The following is a 4220-nucleotide window of genomic DNA, read 5'->3' as shown; positions in this document are numbered from 1 at the left end:
TAGGTTGTCTTTTGATGATCTATTAGTGGATATTTGACTTGATGATCTATTATTTGGTAATTTGATGTTGATAGTGACATGGATTTATGGATTTGATGATTTGTAGTTGGTGATTTGATCATAGGCTTATTGTTGGGGATCCTATGGTTGAGTGAGCCTATTGTACGTACATTATGGGTCATTGGTGTTACCATTTTAGGTATACCGTGCCTTAGATGTTTTTATGGATTTGATGTACTTGGTATTCCTAGGGTGATTGGATCGATTTTCATTGTCTTCATTGACGATGTTGTGATCTATTCACTATCCAAAGTGGATCATGTACACCAACTTCGCATAGTTCTAGAGATGTTTCGACGGGAACATCTATATGTGAGGTTCAATAGTACGTATTGTAATTATCTTCTGTGAGATTTTGGGACGCGTTGTCTTTAGTAGAGAGATATTAGTGGATCCATGGCAGTTAGAAGTTGTTATCAGTTGGGAGTAGTCGTAGTCTATACAGGAGATACACAGTTTCCTTGATCTATCTAGATATTATTGGAGATTAGTTGAGGTTTCTCCAGTATTGTTATGCTGTTGACTAGACTGTCCAGGAGGGGTATGGAATTTTCCTAGATAGATGCGTACGAGATCAGTTTCAGGAGTTGAAACGAAAAGTTGTTAACTGCACCGTATTAGTTATGCTTTCTAGTGTAGACGGATTTGTACTCTACACAAATGTATCGTACCTGGGGTTTGGTGCAGTTCCTATGTAGCTTGGGCAGAGCAGTCTTATGCCAGTATACCGAATGAGCATGGAATGGGAATGAGATTCTTTGAATTCTATGGAAGATTATGTATGTTTTCACGTCACTTCTTATCCGGGAGGAGTTATTGCAGGAAACACATTGATCTGGATTTGTGATACATTCGGTTGACGCCTGATGTATAGAGACTTAGAACGTTCCTATTGGTGAAATGACATTAAGAAAGACATCGCGAATTTTGTAGCTTGATGTCTAGTGTGTCAGCAAGTGGAGGCTGAACATCGGATATCAGTAGGATTGTTTCAGTAGACTCGTATTTTGGAGTGGAGTTGGGAGCATATTTTGACGAATTTTGTTGAGGGATTATCCAGGACATGGAGAGGATATGATGGTTTGAGTAATCATTGTTGGGAGATGACTTGCTCCCTAGCTATTGATTTGTAGGATAGATTCTTTTGGATTGAGTAGTAGGATTATACTGTAAAGAGATTACCGGATCTTATGGTGTATCTTTGAGTATGATATTGGATGGAGATCTGCGATTTCACATCATGGTTATGAGTGAGTTTTTAGCAGACTTTGGGTTCAGAGTTTTGCTTTAGTATAGATTTTCACCCTCAGATTGATGGATAGTTTGAGTATTTTATACAGGTGTTGGAGGATTTATTGATAGTGGATTTTGGATTGTAGAGGTGTTTGATTTATCTGCAGTTGGCTAGATTACAGAGTGAGAGTAGCAGGAGTAGGGTGAGTTCATAGCTCACAGAGTTGTCGCTAGTCACTTGGAGGAGGATTATCATGTTTGGAGATTTGTTTATGATATTTGGATGGAGTGGTATATGAGTATGTTGCTTGGTGGTTACCCTTGGATGAGGATCCCTAAATTGACCAGTAAATTTGGGGACCAAATTTTTATTAGTGGGGGAGAATGTAAGATAACACAAATTTAAATAATAAATTTGTTTGGACGAAAAATCTTATTGGATTTTTCAGGAATATTTAGAAATTTTTTGGGATTTAAACGGAGGTCGTATGACCCATTTCGAGGGGATGGATTCGGAGCTAATTGGAGGCCTGTTTGGAATACCCATTTAAGTGGGAGTTGATTTGGGAATGGACTTAGGCTTTAATTAATCTAACCTAGGTTTTATTTTTTTAAATTTCTTTTCCTTTTCTCCTCCCCGAATTCGCCCGAACTCTCCCCCTTTCCCCGATCTCCTCTCCCGAGCCCTCTCTCGCACGACCTCTTCTTCCCCGATCACGAGTCTTCTTCTTCGCGAGACCTCTTGCGATTTCTCTCTCGGGCGATCATCGGCGCCGACAACCCTAGCTCTGGTTCAGTCGTCGCCCTCTCCCTTCTCTCTTGTCGTCGTGCCCTAGATTGCCGACGCCGAGTCTTGCTCGCCGAGATGCCTCCAGCACACCTTCATCGCCAATCAGGGGAGCATCTGTTGGTGCAGATCCGGTCGCCAATGATTCTTCTTCGACCTCCAACGAGAGATGCCTATTCCCTTTTGTGCGCCACCAACCAACGCGTGGATCGACACCAACCCTAGTCGCGGACATCTGGTGCTCACTAGAAGCTGTGTGCACGAACTGGAGACGAGGTTACTAGCTTTGATCGTTGTGGCCAGCCGTTGCCCTCTTCCTTACGCACCTGTGCCCTAGATCGGACCCCTCCACTCCGACCAACTGGTGCCAGTGATTGTGGCTTCATTGCGGTTGTCCTTCCCTTGCCAAGAAGTGTCTACAGAGGGATTTTTGGCTACTTATGGCTTGTTGCAATCACTGGACCTCTACTTTGACCATTGTCTTGCCCAAGATCCAGTGCTGGACATCATTTTCTGGTTCTGATATGAAGTTGCTAGACATCTTCCAAACATCATCGATTTGGCTAGAAATCAGGATTCAACAGAGGGTAAGTTGGTTGATTTCAGTTGATGGATTGAGGTTTAAATCTAATGCTTGATGTTGATTGTGTATTAGGATATTGTTTGGGAGTTCAGCAGTCTCATCTTGCCCTAGTTACCAATTTCCAACAGCCAACATTTTCGGCTTTGGATCAACCACGGTGCATCCGAAATTGGGTAAGTTTTGGAGTTGATTTGTAATGGTTAATTGGTGAATGATTTATGAAAATGGATACATAATCGTTATTGGTATGAGTTGGATTGATTAGAGTTTGTATTGGGTTAATTATTTCAATTAGAGTTTTCCCTAACTAGATTGGGGAATTTTATTTAGCTATTTGCTACCTATGTAATTGGCTAAAGGTATTATGTGATCGCAGGATTTGGGTTTGAGGTGAGTGTCTCGATGTGGGATTGGTCTATCTGACGCGATCGACAGATAAAGGCGGGTATTTCTTCCTTGGCTCTATGTAGATTTTTATTGAGCTTAGTGCATGATTTTATGTGATGGATTAGGCTATTGTACCTTATATCATATCCGTTTGTTGCTTTCCTGCTTGATATTTATGCTTGATCTTTGAGGTGTTCTAGTTATATCATATACAGTCTCTACTCTTGATATCTACTCTGCTATGTTGACACGCGTAGAGTATGTATTGTAGGGATTGTCGGGTTGTTTGTAGTATCATGCTGATTGTGCATATGACGGGGATTGTACGTAGGTTGGTATGTGTTATAGGAGTCCGCATGTTGACTTTACATTTATATGTTGTATGTACGTACGTGTTTGGTTATGTACTTTTGGAGGAATTGTGTTGATTGTATGTTCGGAGTATATACACATGTCCGTTGTGTTTTTATTGGAGGATACATGTTGATTGTACTTATACTTTTGTGTACATGTGTCTGATGGGATTATTGGAGTTTTGGTTGAGTATACATGTGTAGTGGGTACATATGTTTGGTGGGATACGTGGAGGTATCGTGACGATTATACTCTTGTTGGAGGTATTTATGAGGTTTGGGGTGGTTGCATGGATGATGATTATATATATATATATATATCATTCATTTGATAATTATATCCCTTGTGGTTGAGAGAGTCATCACTTGGTTTGGGAATAACACCGCACACTAGGGTTGGAGCAGTTGCTTCTAGTCCTGTCGTGCCACCCGGTCACGAGGTTTTTGTGAGATCCGGCGTTGTGAGCAGTCAGGACCCCGATACTATGTAGCTAGATAGTTACTAGTGGACTATCCGCCTCGACCACTATATAGTGGGTTGGAGGGTAGTATGATCGTCACGAACCCAAGCCTCTCGGCCGTACAGGGTCGTGGTGTCCGGAGAGGCGGGGGTGACCGTGGAGCACGTACGCACTTTGCGTATGATCGCGGGTATCCGGGGATATATCTGCATACACGCTAGTAGATACTAGTTGCGTATGATTGTGATTTGTTGCGTTTGATTGAGTTATGGTTGTTGCGTATGGTTTGTCGTCGCATACGTATCGTTTATTTTACATGTATATCGCATCGTATTTATATTATGTGTCACGGGTAT

The 4220-nt window shown here is 41.7% G+C and overlaps 1 long non-coding RNA gene across 1 annotated transcript; it reads left to right on the top strand.

Moving 5' to 3' along the window:
• The first annotated feature begins 1718 nt into the window (after positions 1 to 1718).
• LOC121996801 lies at positions 1719 to 3562 on the top strand. Its single transcript, XR_006116158.1, has 3 exons — positions 1719 to 2667; positions 2736 to 2836; positions 3040 to 3562. It is a non-coding gene; the product is annotated as an uncharacterized LOC121996801 (long non-coding RNA).
• Positions 3563 to 4220: the final 658 nt, after the last annotated feature.

The sequence above is a fragment of the Zingiber officinale genome, chromosome 6A, assembly GCF_018446385.1.
Source record: "Zingiber officinale cultivar Zhangliang chromosome 6A, Zo_v1.1, whole genome shotgun sequence".
Lineage (NCBI taxonomy): Eukaryota > Viridiplantae > Streptophyta > Magnoliopsida > Zingiberales > Zingiberaceae > Zingiber > Zingiber officinale.
Note: the sequence above shows the minus strand (reverse complement) of the source record. Positions and strands in the feature narration are given on the sequence as shown.